The following is a 14,690-nucleotide window of genomic DNA, read 5'->3' as shown; positions in this document are numbered from 1 at the left end:
TGCACTTGGTCGCAGTGTTTTGAAATGAGATTATTAAAATAGATGGTTATGGGCTGAATGGTATGCCCTCTTCATATACTGAAGTCCTAACCCTGGGAATCTTAGAATGTGACTGTGTTTGGAGACAGAGGCATTTAAACAAGTGATTAAGTTAAAACCAGGCTTTTGGGGTGGGTCATAATCCATTCTGACTGGTATCCGTATAAGAGGAAATTTGGACACAACGCAGACGCCAAGGAGGCACGGAGGAATGACCACGTGGGACAAGCGAGGTGGCAGGCATCTGCAAGCCTCGGAGGGAGGCCTAGGAGGAAACCAAAGCTACTGGTGCCTTGGGCTCAGACGAGTCTCCAGAAGCATAAGAAATTTCTGTTGCTTTAGCCACCCAGTTGGTGGCATTTTGATATTGTAGTTCTAGCAAAGTAATACAATAGTTCATTGGTATTTATGTTACAAACACAAGTTCCTGTGCCTGACACAGTGGAGGCCAAACAGACTGAAACATTGGCGTTTGGAGAAGACAAAGGTTTACAGGGCCAACCAAATGAAGAGAATGGCTGGCTCATGCTCAGAAAACCCAAACTCCCTGATTATCTTCATGGAGAAGTTTTTAAATGGCGAAATTTGAGGTGAGGGCCGCAGGGTATGTGACTTCATTCTGATTAGTTGGTAGTGAGGTAACAGGGAGGTGTTTCAGGAACCTTGATCTCAGCCTGAAGTTAACCATCCTCCACCTGGCGGGGGGAGGGGGGGGCTGGCTTAGTTCCTGCAGTAAAATCAAAGGTATTGTTACATATGTATCCCTTGAGGAGGCACCAGGACCCTGCCCCAAGGTTGCACTATTGCTTAATTTTTTAAGATTTTTTTTTTAATGTGGACCATTTTTTAAGTCTTTATTGAATTTGTTACAATATTGCTTCTGGTATATGTTTTAGTTTTTTGGCCTTCAGGGATGTGGGATCTTAGCACCCCAACCAGGGATCAAATGTGAACTCCCTGCATTGGAAGTTGAAGTTCTAAGCCCTGGACCACCAGGCACTGTTGTTTCTTGATTACTGCGCCTTGCCTCCCCTTCTCTGATTAGCTGCCCGTTGTAATTCAGTAAAGGTCAAGGAGGCTGAATGAAGTCTATAGAACACAGGAAGGTTTTGTACCTGGGACAGTCACATAAGATTATGCTTTGTTTCATTTCTTTCTTTAAAAAAGCAAAACTTATTTTTTAAATGCTCCTACTTTTTGTTGTTGTTCACTGTTCAGACTCTTAAGTCGTGACTATTTGTGACTGTGTGCTGTGGACTGCAGCACACCAGGCTTCCCTGTCCTTCACTATCTCCCAGAGTTTGCTCAAACTCATACCCATTGAGTCAATGATGCCATCCAACATCTCATCCTCTGTTGCCCCTTTCTCCTCCTGCCCTCAATCTTTCTCAGCATCAGGGTATTTTTCAGTGATGCTTGACGGAGGGATTGAACCCACGTCTCTTATATCTCCTGCATTGGCAGGTGGGTTTCTTTACCACTAGTGCCACCTAGGTTACAAGGATGGGAGTCCTCATGATAAAGATTAGTGCCCTTATAAAAGAGACCCTAGAGAATGAGCTGATCCCTTTCACCAAGTGAGGACACAACAAGTGTTTGCATTTTCTTGAATTTTATTTTAATGGAATCATACAGTATATATTCTTTTCTGTTTGACTTCTTTCAATATGCACAACTACTTTGAGATTTATTCTTGTCATTATCTGTATCAGTAGTTAATTCCTTATTACTGCTAAATAGTTTGTTATTATAGGAATATAGCACAATTTGTTTATCCATTTACCTGTTGATAGACATTTGGGTAGTTTCTAGCTTTTAGCTATTAAAAATAAAGCTGATATGAATATTCATGTACCGAGTCCTTGTATTCTCTTGGGTATGAAATGACTGGATCATATGGTATCCGTATATTGAACTTTCTAAGAAATTGCAGACTTTTTTCCAAATCGGTTGTACTATTTTTACATTTCAGTAGTGTATAGGATTTCATTCCTCCACATGCTCATCAACACTTGATGTATTCAGTCTTTAAAATTTTAGCCATTCTAATAAGTATGTATTGGTATCTCACTGTATTTTAACTTCAAAATCTCTGCTGCAATTGAGCATCTTTACTGTATTCAGTTGCTCTGTCGTGTTGGACTCTTTGTGACCCCATGGACTGTAGCCTACCAGGCTCCTCTGCCATGGGGATTCTCCAGGCAAGAATACTGGAGTGGGTTGCCATGCCCTCCTCCAGGGGATTTTCCCAACCCACGGATTGAACCCAGGTCTCCCGCATTGCAGAAATTCTTTACCATCTGAGCCACTTTACATGTGCTTATTTGACATGTGTATATCTTCTTGATGAAGTGTCTGCTCAGCTCTTTGCCCACATTATATTCCATTGTTTGTTTTTATTATTGAATTTTGGGAGCTCTCTATGTATGTGAAGAACTGACTCATTGGAAAAGACCCTGATGCTGAGAAAGACTGAAGACGGGAGGAGAAGGGGACAACAGAGGATGAGATGGTTGGATGGCATCGCCGACTCGATGGACATGCGTTTAAGTAAACTCCGGGAGTTGGTGATGGACAGGGAAGCCTGGTGTGCTACAGTCCATGGGGTTGCAAAGAGTTGGACACTACTGAGCAACTAAACTGAACTGATATATATTTAGGATATATGTCATTTTCAGGTATTTGCAAATACTTTTGCCCTTTCAATAACTTGTTTTTTTATTCTCCTACCAGTGATACAACAACCAGGAGATGGCCAAAGATTTCTTAGATTTTCTTTCTCTTAACAAACTGCTTTCTGCTTTATTTCCTAACTTGACCTTTCCATGAACAGGTTCAGTTCAGTTCAGTCGCTCAGTTATGTCCGACTCTGTGACCCCATGAATTGCAGCACGCCAGGCCTCCCTGTCCATCACCAATTCCCAGAGCTTACTCAAACTCATGTCCATCAAGTGGGTGATGCCATCCAGCCATCTCATTCTCTGTTGTCCCCTTCTCCTCCTGCCCCCAATCCCTCCCAGCATCAGGGTCTTTTCCAATGAGTCAAAAGGAATCAGCAAATACTTTGAGGTGAAATGGTATGTAGAATGATTGATTCCTTTTACTGTGATTGCCTTTCTTCTGGAATCTTAGCCTCTCAAGTCCAAGCTGCTCTGATAGACCTGATCTCTAAAATTTGTATCTCCAGACCAATCAGACTTTTGAAAGCACTAGGGTGCCTCTGTGTGATTTCCATACTTCTAGACACAAATCAACAAAGCTCTGAGAAGGAAAGGTGGCTGAAGATGGAGTATTCACTTCAGTGTGTTTCCCTTCTTGCTGGGTTCTTGGGACTCTCAACCCTTGGCTGCCTGAGTGGTTGCTATATAATGGATTTATACAGCCTTTTTTAAAAAATGCATGTTTTATAGTTTTTTTTTTTTTGTGGGAGAGTTACTTGGTTCAAGCAAGTACCTCATCATAGCTGGAAGCCTGCATTATTTTAAAAAACTCATCAAGATGGAAATATCCTTGAAACGAGTGGGACTGCACTTAAAAAGTTCATTGTGATAAAAACAAATAATATAAAATTTATTCTTTTAACCATTTTAAGCATACAGCTCAGTGGTTTAATTATATTCACACTGTTGTATAACAGATTTCTAAAACTTTTTCATCTTGAAAAACTAAAACTCTATACTCATGGGACAGTAACTTTCCATATTCCCCTCCTCGGTCTCTGGCATCCACCATAATACTCTGTTTCCATATTTTGACAATTCTAGGTACCTTATACAAGTGGAATCATACAGTATTTGTCCTTTTTGTGAATGGTTTATTTCATATGGTGTAGTATTCTCAAGGTTTATCTATGCTGTAGCATGTGACAGGATTTCTTTTCTAAGGCTGAATAATGCTCTACCATATGTATATGCCACATTTTGTTTATCCATTCATCCATCCATGGACATTTTGGGCTGCTTCTACCTCTGGGCTGTTGTGAATAATGCTGCAGTGAACATGGGTTACAAATACCTCTTCAAGGTCTTGCTTCAAATTTTCTTTTGAATATATACCCAGAGGTGGGAATGCTGGTTCACATAGTAATTCCATTCTTAGTTGGTTTTTTTTTTTGTAAGTTCCTTTTTGTGTGTCTTTTATTTATTTGGCTGCACCAGGTCTTAGTTGCAGCATGTGGAAATCTAGCTTCCCAACAAGGGATCGAACCCAGGGCCCCTGCACTGGGGGCATGGAGTCTGAGCCACTGGACCACCAGGGAAGCCCCCATTTTTAGTTTTTTGAGGAACTTCCCTAGTATTTTCTATTGTGGCTGCACACATTTTACATCTCTACCAACAGTGCACAGGGTTTCAATTTTTCCACAGAATTATGTATTTGAAACAAGTGGCAATTAATCAGGGCTTCTTTGGACACATTATCAAAAATTTTTACAGATTTTTAAATTCAGCCTTGACCAGGAGGAATGTTGACAGACAAAGATGTTACAAATCCTTTTTATTTTGTTCGGAAGTTACTCTCTTTTTCTGCTCATTCATATTCTTTCCCCTCACCTACCTCACGCTAGGAGGGCCTGCGGCTTCCCTTTCACAGTTGGGATGAGGTCAATATGTGAGCACTACATACAGCTAACTAGATATGCTTTAAACGCTATTTATTATCATTATTATTACTTTGGAGACAGTGCTGTAGGAAGAGGAAAGCACGGAGGCACACTACTTGGGATGAATCTGGGTTCCTCCAGCTACTCTGATCTTGGGCTGATTTCTAAGACCTCTGTGTCGCCTCTACAAAGCGGCAGTGCTAACCCCACCCACTTCGTAGCATCTTTAGGATTAAGTAAGTCAGTATTCGCTAAGCACTTACTGTGAACCCCAAGCACATAGTACGGGCCACGCTTGCTAGATAAAATAAAGGTGGAGGGCACCTGGTCCAGCCTTGCCTCCCTGGTGCCCAGGTGTGTAGGTGGTGTTACTGTATGCTTCCCCGGTTTTAGTGTCTTTTAGGTGTTATTCAGAGATCCGGCTCCCTCCCCGGGATGGGTGCGTGTGGTTGTAGTTGGATTAGAAATTTCCACCGCGCAGCGTGACTGCGGGTTGCACATCTGTCGATGGGAGGTATTCTTGCCAATGCCTGGGTGTAGGGGTGATTCCACTCAGCGCGTTAAAACAGGTGTCACACGCCTGACCAACGGAGTGTCTTGCAAGAAGGTCTGATCCTGGCTTTTAGGGTGCAGCTGTCCAGGGCTCCGAGGGGCAGCGGAGACGGCTGGCCCGGGAATCGGGCCGGAAAGGGGTGCTGCCCACTTGAGAACGCAGTGGGGATCGTGGCTCCCACACCTGTCGGGCTGCGGAGACCGAGCTCGTGCGCGCGCGTGTGTGTGTAGCAGGAAGGTCGGTCCACACCGCCTCCGGGCAGCGACGGCCGTTCGCTCGGTGCGCGTCGTGGGAGGTGCCGTTACACACTTCCTGTGGGTCTCGCGGACCACGGCGCGTTTCCGGTGCCGGCTGGAGCCGGGGTCCGAGCCCCCGCCCCGCGCGCCGGCCCCGCCCCGCCCGCGCCCCGCCCCCCGCCTGCCCGCCGCGCTCCGAGCCCGGCGCGCGGAGCCCGGGGCGCACGGAGCGGCGCGCGCCGGTCGGCCGAGTCAGGCTGGCGCCCCGACTCCCGCCCCCCGCCCCGCTGTCCGTGGCGAGCCAGTGGCCTTCCCTGTTCCACTTGCCTTCGCTCCCCGACCCTGCGGTCGCGCTCCCTCCGTCCCTCCCCTCCGTCCCGCCCCGTCCAGCCCGCTCTGCCCGGCTCCCGCAGGCCCCCCTCGCTGCCCGCGTTCCTATGGACAGACGCACAGACACCTGCAGGTGGGTGAGAGCCCGTGCGCGGGGCGGGGACGAGCGCGCCGACGCCGCGCCCCGGGGTTGGCAGCCCCTTTGTGTGGGGGGCGGCCGCGCTGGAGTCCGCGCCGCCGCCCCCTCGGCGGCCTAGTGGTGACCCGGCTGAACCCTCCTTTTGTTCCTCTGCGGGGGTAGGGGGGGCGGGGGCGTGGAAAGGCGAGAGTCGGGGCTGAGAGCCGGCGGCCGGACGTCGCCTGCGACGGGCTGGGGGCGCGGGAAGGGACCCCCGGCGACCGGGCGAGCGGCGGCGGCGGCCGCGGCTCTGGGCTGTCTCTCCCGGGCCGGCCCGCCGCCGGCTGTCTCCTGTCGCAGCGGCCGCGGGCGCACTGCGAGTCTGGCTCGCCCGCTCCAGCTCTAGGGTCTGTTGGAGGTGGGCAGGAGGGCGGGAAGCGGAGAGAAAAGATCTGCTCTCTTAGTTTCCAAGAGTCGAGGAGGTTACGGGAGAGAGAGGGAGAGAGGTGTTTTCGGAGCTCTGCCCGACTTGTTTCCCTCATGCGAGGCTCGCCGAGGTGCGTTTTGGGGCGTGTGTGAAGGAACGTGCATCGCTTCGGCCCCTTATTTATTGTTTCTAACGGAGGAGGGCTTTCTCCGAAGGGCTCTTCCGCCCCCCACCCGGTCTGAGGCTGCGCACAGTGGTTTGTGTTTGTTATCAAATACATCGAGAGATATAGATTTCCCTCGGTAGGAGGAGGTTGGGCTGGCGAAAATCAAATCAAAATCAAAGAACGTTTTGTAGTTTTCTGGTAGTTTTCCGTTTTTCTTTTTCGTTTTTTAAAGATTAAGTGGGGACTTAAAGGCAAGAAATAAAAGATGATTATGGCTGTGATTTTACATATATGTATATTTGTATATATAGAACTTTAGGGGGTAAAGTTTTGTTATTTCCCAGACCCCTTAGGATTAACATGACAGAATCTTCTACCTATTAAATAGTTAACAAGCAAATCAGGTAGAGACAGCTTCCCTAGTGGAGGTTAGTTAAACTGGAGTGCGATAAACAATTACCTAGCTTTCTGTTCAGGCTAAAATCTTTATTTTCGCTGATTTAAGGTATGAGACCTTTCACGACATATGGGGAGAACATGAATGTTAGAAGTAATCATTTCCCCCTGTGATTGTGCTTTCCCTGTTTTATTAGCTGTATTTCTTTATTCTCTGTTTATAACCTATTGGGTTGTGTATGGTGGATAAAATTTTTGAAAAGTAACGTGGGTGATATTTCTGATTTATATTAATTATCTCAGTTTTTTATGGGCGGTTGCTATGTATTTTTAGATACTCAAATAATAAAGTTGAGTGAGCGCCCAGAAAATTAATTGTTCAGATTTTTAACGCAGATATGGATTTATATCTTTGCATTAACCTCCGTCTACCTGCTCATTTCTGGAGGTTTTTTTTTTTTTTTTTTGCCTATTGTGTGAGAATCCTTATTGACAAACTTAAATCTGATGATTACCAAGGAGATTAAGGAAAAAAAAGTTTTGTGGACACTAAGTTATATCTATAGCTATTTGTAGGAAATGGAATCTTTCTTAAAAAATAGAAAGTACTATCATCCAAACATGAAGGAATATTATGATGGTGGAAAAATATTTGCTATTTAAATTTTGTTAAATAAGATGTAGAAATTCGTCAGAAAACAATATACAGTAGCGTCAATTAGGCAAACTGATTTTTGTCATTATAAAGAGGAGACAATTTAAGTATGCCTAAAATGGTGATCTTTTCTAGGAGAAAAAGGTATCCTAGATTCTTGTCCTAGTTTTACATTAACAGATTAATATTATTGCATGCTTAATTTTGTATATGCCTGGAGTGTACATTATTGTACTCTTAAAACTTAGAAGAAGCTACATCTAACAAAGACCATGCCAGCCTCTTTGATTAGTTCCTGCTTTGACTTCTGTTCTAGATTAAAGAAATGAATTTAAACTCTGCACAGGGCTCCCTACCAGGCACTGGTAAAACCCTTGAGCAGGATGCTTCTTCCTTTTTTAATAATGATGGCCCAGAGAGGTTAAGTATGGAAATTTGTTCAGGTTTTATCATGAATGATGGAATGGAGTTCTAAAACACTCCTACGGTTTCATCTCTCAGATACACAACTCCTCTTCCCAGTATTAAGAAAGGTAAGCTAACACATTGTATTGGTTTACAGGGCTCTCAGTTGTAGCATTAAGGTTTAACAAAGAGTCACTGTGTAAACTAAACATTAAGTGTGGCCTTGCATTGAGAATTGCTTGGCAGAGTTACAGCTGTGTCTTAACAGTTTTCTGGGATTGGCATGGAGTATTTATTTGGGCTGGATAAAAGGAAACACTTAGATTTTTTGTCTGTTTTTGTTTTTTTGACTGTGATATGTAGATATTATTTCTATTAAATATTTTGCTTTTTTTATAATTAACAGTACTGTTTCAGTTAATCAGAGTGTTCCAAATAATCTTTCATATTTCAACTAATTTTTCTTCTGGTATATTGGTGTTTAGGAAGATGTAAATTATTTCTCACATCTCATGGTTTAAACTTTTTCTGCTGCTTTTGACGTTATGACAAATGCTACTTCCAGAAATTGTGAATTTGTGCAAATCTGGATTTTAAATGTAGCTGAGTAGTAGGATCTGATATTTATCAGTTTTCTTTTTTTTTTTTTCAAACACTAAGTTGTCCATGGTTAAATTTGAAAGGCTTTAAAATCCATAGGCTTTTCTAGTCTTTTCCCGTTTGTGAGTTATTAGTGTGTTGCCATTAAAGGACACTCAGAATGGCCACTTTATGTTACCTGGAACCCGCAAATGACTAGTATTATCATTAGTAATCACCACAGGGAAAGCTGCAAAGTTAACAATTATATTCTTTATATAAGTTCTGTGACTTTCAGGTTCTTTTCAGGCAGTCTTTTGTAGATTGGGGAAGCAGGCCTGACTGTCAGAGGTGTGGACAGTGACCTCTCATTCCAGCCTTTATCACCCTGCATTGTCTAAGAGCAGTACATACCCTTGCTTCTCATGGAAAGATGCAGGATTCATTCTTGGATTAATATTCTGCTACCAGATGTATGAGGCTGGCTCTAAAGAAGCTTTTTCTCTTAAATACTGTCAAAAATAGAGAAGCTGAAGACTGGAGAGAAGCCATTTATTTTGAACAGTTTTATTTTTTGACAGTTTGTGTTTGTAAAGAAACCTGCTCATAATATTTACTGAAGAGATCCACATAGTTGCCTGAAGAAACCCCACAGGTTTTCTTTTTTGCCTTGGAAAAAGTTCCCATAGAGCTTAACCCTTCTGTGGTACTTCTTGACTTAGCTTCTGATTAGTTGATTTATGGGCTTTATTTACCAGCATGATTGGAGAATTCTTTAACTAGACTGAAATTGCACTCCGCCTGTGTGCTCTTCTGTTTCCTAGGTAACGAATGCACCACATAGATTCCATAATGAGGACTGTGGTTGGCTAGTTACAGTGTAAATTCTGTTGTTTGGTAAAGCTTAGTCTCAAATTCAAATAAAGGTCAAGAAGCTAAAAGTACCGAAAATGCAGATTTTTGCATTTCATTTTGTAGCAAGTGTCAACAAAGTTTAATACCCTTTTCTAGAGGAAGGCAGTTTATGCAGCATTATTCAGGTTTGTCTTGCACAGTCTCACACTTAAACACTTAAAGAGACTTTTGAGTATTGCATATTGGTAAAACCAGTGTCTCTAGTGACAAAGAAGATGTATTTCAGAAACACTTTATCACACTTAATATAGAAAGCAAAGGGATGTGGTCTAGGACATCAGCAATTGGTCCTTTTGTAATGAAAGAAAAGTAGCATCAAAAGATGTCTCAAAAGATAAATTGTGCAACATTATGTGAAAAAGAACTTTTAAAAACTTCTAAGAAGGCATTAAATCATTTAAGAAACTTTTTAAAACATTAAAAGTCTTACCATAAAATGGTGGATTTTTCTCCTAGCTTTCTCCCCCCTCTGATCTGCTTGAATGTGGACTGGCCTGGCATCAGGGAGCAGGTCTTCAGGTTGAAGAATAGCTTTCCCTTCCACCTTACTTTCCTCTTGGGCCTCTGTATGCTGGGCAAGAATTAGTGCAATTGCTAGTAATTGTTACCTGTTTGTGTTTTTTTGTTTTGCTTTTTTTTAAAAAACCCACACAAATAGCTTCCAAAGAATTCCATAAATTGTTGTTTTTGTTCAGTGGCTAAGGCGTGTCTAACTCTTTGAGACCCCATGGACTGTAGCACACCAGTCTCCCCTGTCCTTCACTGTCTCCCAGAGTTTGCTCATATTCATGTCGATTGAGTTGGTGATGCTATATAACCATCTCATCCTCTGCTGTCTATCTTTTAATACCCATTGCAAGTATCTTTTAATTTCATGCCTGAAAATTGATTTTTATTTGTTAATCATCAAGGATTCCATTAGCTGAAATTTAAAAAAACATTTCTTTTGAATTCTGGAGAATTATCCAGAGTTGCCCCCATTGGGCTTCCCTGATTGTTCAGTGGGTAAAGAATCTGCCTGCAATGCATGAGACCCCGGTTCAATTCCTGGGTTGGGAAGATTGACTGGAGAAGGGATAGGCTACCCACTCCAGTATTCTTGGGCTTCCTTTGTGGCTCAGCAAGTAAAGAATCCGCCTGCAATGCAGGAGACCTGGATTCAATCCCTAGGTTGGGAAGATACCCTGGAGAAGGGAAAGGCTACACACCCCAGTATGGAAACCTTGAAAGACTTTCTTTTATAAATAGGGCTTCCCTCATAGCTCAGTCGGTGGTAAAGAATCTGCCTACAGTGCAGGAGACCCAGTTTCTATCCCTGGGTCAGGAAGATCCCCTGGAGAAGGAATTGACAACCCACTCCAGTATTCTTGCCTGGAAAATCCCATGGACAGAGGAGCCTGGTAGACTACAGTCCATGGGGTTGCAGAGTCAGGCACGACTGAGCAACTGACACTTCACTTCACCCTCCCTTGCTTGGCTGAATTGTTTTTGGATTATTTTATTTATGTTTTTACATAATTCAGATTTCAGGAATAGGACACATCTTGGTTGGATTTGTCTGTCTCTTCTTGGTTTTTTTCAAAACTGACCCTTTAACCTTTTCTGTCCTCTTCTAATTGCCAGTGTCACATCCCTTCACTTTTCCCTTGCCAATATCTTCCCTGTTTTCCCTTGTAAATGCTTGCTGGTTAAACATTTTTATTGCTGTATATAAGCCATAGTCACCACATAGAAAAAGCTCTACTTTGCTGTTTTGAGGCTTCATACTTACTGGATTATTATCAATATCTGTGAACTCTTACCCAACTAAGACACTCTTTTCTCTCTCCAGCCTGTATTCGTTTGCAAGGGCTGCTGAAACAAAGTAAGACAGACTGGGTCACTTAAACAACAAAAATTTGTTCATTTTTTATAGTTCTGAACGCTTTAAGTCCCAGATCAAAATGTTGGCCACGTTGGATTCTTCTAAGGCCTCTCTCTTTGGCTTGTAGATACCTGTTTTCCTAGGATATCTTCACATGGTCCTTCCTATGTGCCTCTCTGTGTCCTAATCTCCTCTCTTCTGATGAGACATCATTCTGTATCCTTGGGACTCACCTAAATGATCTCATTTTATCTTAATGCCCTCTTTAAGGCCCGATCTCCAAATATAGTCTGCTTCTGAAGTACTGGGGGTTAGGACATCAGTGTATGAAATGGGGAGAACACAGTTACAGCTCATAATAGCCTGTTCTTTCACAGTTGTCTTTCATGGGTTTCCCTGGTGCCTCAGATGGTAAAGAATCTGCCTGCGTTGGCAAGAGACCTGGGTTTGATCCCTGGGTGGGGAAGATCCACCTGGAGGAGAAAATGGCTGCCCACTCTGAGTATTCTTGCTTAGAGAATTCCATGGACAGAGGAGCTTGACGGGTTACAGTCCATGGAGTTACGAAGAATTGGACACAGCTGAGCGACTTTCACTCATTTTGTCTTTCATACATACATACATCACTCTGTGTGTGATTTTATAGTAGTTTTCATCTGTTTAATACCTTTTTGCTCAGCATTTTTTCAGTTGAGTGCAGGGCCCAATAGACAGCAACATCATCAACTTTGTATGCATTAAAAATAACCAAAATGGGTAGTGAAAGGCTTTATTTTGTTTTTACTCACTCTTCATATTATTTTCAAATGCCTTATTTTGGATAGTTTTAAGTAGAAAAGTCTTAATCATTGGTTTCAAATGTAAGAGAGTCTCATGTAGCCAAATATGATGAAACTGCTGTTGCTGTTTTCTTACAGATTCTAAGAACCTGTTTCTTTTGGTGGTGGTTTTCAGATATTGGTCTTGATAACTTGCATGGTAAATTACACACCATTCTGATCACTTCACACCTTCCTTGGCTGATGACTCTTGAATCTGATAACCACTCAGGGCATCTCTGCTGAATTCCAGATGTATGTACCAACCAACTGGACACAGTCATTTGATATTCCACAAACACTTCACATTCAGCATGCCCCAAACTTGACTTACCTTTCTCTTAAAATCTGTGTCTTTTCTTGTGTTCCCTAGCTTAGTCAATGGTTCTTCTTTCCATCCATTTTCCCAGTCCAGAAATTGAGGAGTTATCTGTGACTTCTTCCTTATTCTCAGTCTTATTTTCCATATATAATCAAGCTCCTGAATCAGTCAGTTCCTGTTCCCCAAGATTTCTCAGTTCTGCTGTTTGCCTCAGACAAATCACATAGTACTCTGTCTCCTTTGCCCATCATTGGTTTAGTTCTCAGTTGCATATATTCAGTTTATAGCATTAGTCCTTATGTTAAGCCTTCTGTAATCATTTGATAGTCTGAAACTCAATGAATCCTCATAAATAGCTCATGTGAATATTATCTCTGTCTTTCATATTTAAACTGTTTATCTGTGGCTTTTGTACTTGAAGGTCAGTTTGTCTGAATATAATTACTTGGCCTGCATTTTCTTCCCTCAAGAATCTTAAATATGCTATTCTGTTTTAGGATTTGGCAAATATTTTCTTAAAAAGACCAAGTAGTAATTATTTTATACTTTGTGGGCCATAGGTCACTGTCACAATTATTTAACTGTGCCATATTGGTGCAAAAAAATCCACGTGCCAAGTGCGGGAAATGCAAGAGACACGGACAGGTTCGGTCCCTGGGCCGGAAAGGTCCCCCGGGTAGGGATGGCAGTGCACCCCGGTGTTCCTGCTTGGGAAATTCCGTGGACAGAGGGGCCTGGGGGTCTGTAGTCCATGGGCTCGCAGAGAGTCAGACACAGCTCGGCGTGAACATGAGCATCCGTGCAAAAGCAGCCTTAGGGAATATATGAATGAACAAGGATGTCTGTGTTCCAATCAAAACTTTATTTACAGAACTGGAAGGTTGGCTATATTTGGTCCATACGCTGTAGTTTGCCAAGTCTTACTATGTTGTATTCTGATAAAAAATGTTGTTGTCAGAGTCTAATACCAGTACGATTTTCTTTCTTTTTAAGTGTCTTATCTTTTCCCCTAGATGCCCAAAAGACCTTTTCCCCTCATCTTTAAAGGCAGATAATTTTACTAGAATATATCTTAAATGTTGTCTGTTCTGTTAAGTTTTCCAGATATACAGTGTGTTTTATTATGTTGGCTCAATTTTTTAAAATAAATATTTTTATCAGTTCTATATTTCAGTATTTATTCATTTTCATTCTTTTTATTTTCTTCTTTGAGGTCTTCTGTTAAATTTATGTTGGATCGTCTTTGCTTATCTTTTATGTCTCTTCCTTCAAATTCTTTTTATTTTAATTTTTTATATTTGCTATATTTTTTTCTTCTTTTAATGTTTTTTACTTGGCTGTGTTGGGTCTTAGTTGTGGCACATGGGATCTTTGTTGCCTCCTGTGGGATATTTTGGTGCGGTGCACAAACTCTAGTTGTAGCACATAGGTTTAGTTGCCCCCAGCTGGTGGGATCTTAGTGCTCAGACCATGGATGAAACCTGTGTCCCCTGCATTGGCAGGCAGATTCTTAATCACTGTGTTACCAGGGGAATCCAGAGGTTTAATTTTTTAAGTAACTACCAAACTTTTCCAGAGTGACTGTACCGTTTTATATTCCCACCAGCAGTACATAAGTGATCCAATCTCTCCCCATCATTGTTAGCATTTGGTGTTTTGCTATTTTTTATTTTAACTGTTCTGATGTGTGTTTAATAATATTGTGGTTTTAATTTGCATTTTCTTAATGGCTGATGTTACACATCTTTTCATATGCCTATTTGCCATCTGTATATCCTCTTCTGTGAAATGTCTGTTTATGTCTTTTGTCTGTTTTCTAATTGGATTTTTTGTTTGCTTGTTTTACTCTTTTGAGAGTTCTTTATATGTTTTAGATACTAATCCTTTGTCAGAGATTTGGTTTGCAGATCCTTTCTTCTAGTCTATAGTTGTCTTTTGATCCTCTTTGCATGGGCTTTCACAGAGCAAAACTTTTAGTATTACCAATTTTTCCTTTTATGGATTTTGCATTTGGTTCAAGTCTAAAAACTCTTTGTCTAGCCCTAAATCTCAGAGGTTTTCTCCTGTGTTGTTTTGCAGTTAAGTGTATGATCCAATTTGTGCTAATTTTTATTTAAGGTGTGAGGTTTAGGTTGAGGTTCATTTTTGCCTGTGGATGTCCAATTACTCCTGTAGCATTTGTTGAAAAGGCTATCCTTCCTCCATTGAATTGCTTTTGCACCTTTGTAAAAAGTTAGTTGAGATATGTGTGGGTCTGTATCTTGGTC

The 14,690-nt window shown here is 42.1% G+C and overlaps 1 protein-coding gene across 5 annotated transcripts in view; it reads left to right on the top strand.

Moving 5' to 3' along the window:
- The first annotated feature begins 5,803 nt into the window (after positions 1 to 5,803).
- The window catches only part of KIAA1958 (KIAA1958 ortholog), a 155,883-nt gene continuing 146,996 nt past the window's right edge, over positions 5,804 to 14,690 (top strand). For all 5 annotated transcript variants that reach the window (XM_020905345.2, XM_020905344.2, XM_020905348.2 and 2 more), the window contains exon 1: positions 5,804 to 5,891. The gene's annotated coding sequence lies outside the window, so the exon portion shown is untranslated. The remainder of the gene's footprint in view (positions 5,892 to 14,690) is intronic.

This window comes from Odocoileus virginianus, chromosome 31 (assembly GCF_023699985.2).
Source record: "Odocoileus virginianus isolate 20LAN1187 ecotype Illinois chromosome 31, Ovbor_1.2, whole genome shotgun sequence".
Taxonomy (NCBI): domain Eukaryota; kingdom Metazoa; phylum Chordata; class Mammalia; order Artiodactyla; family Cervidae; genus Odocoileus; species Odocoileus virginianus.
The sequence above is the reverse complement of the archived record's forward strand: the minus strand, read 5'-3'. Positions and strand labels throughout refer to the sequence as shown.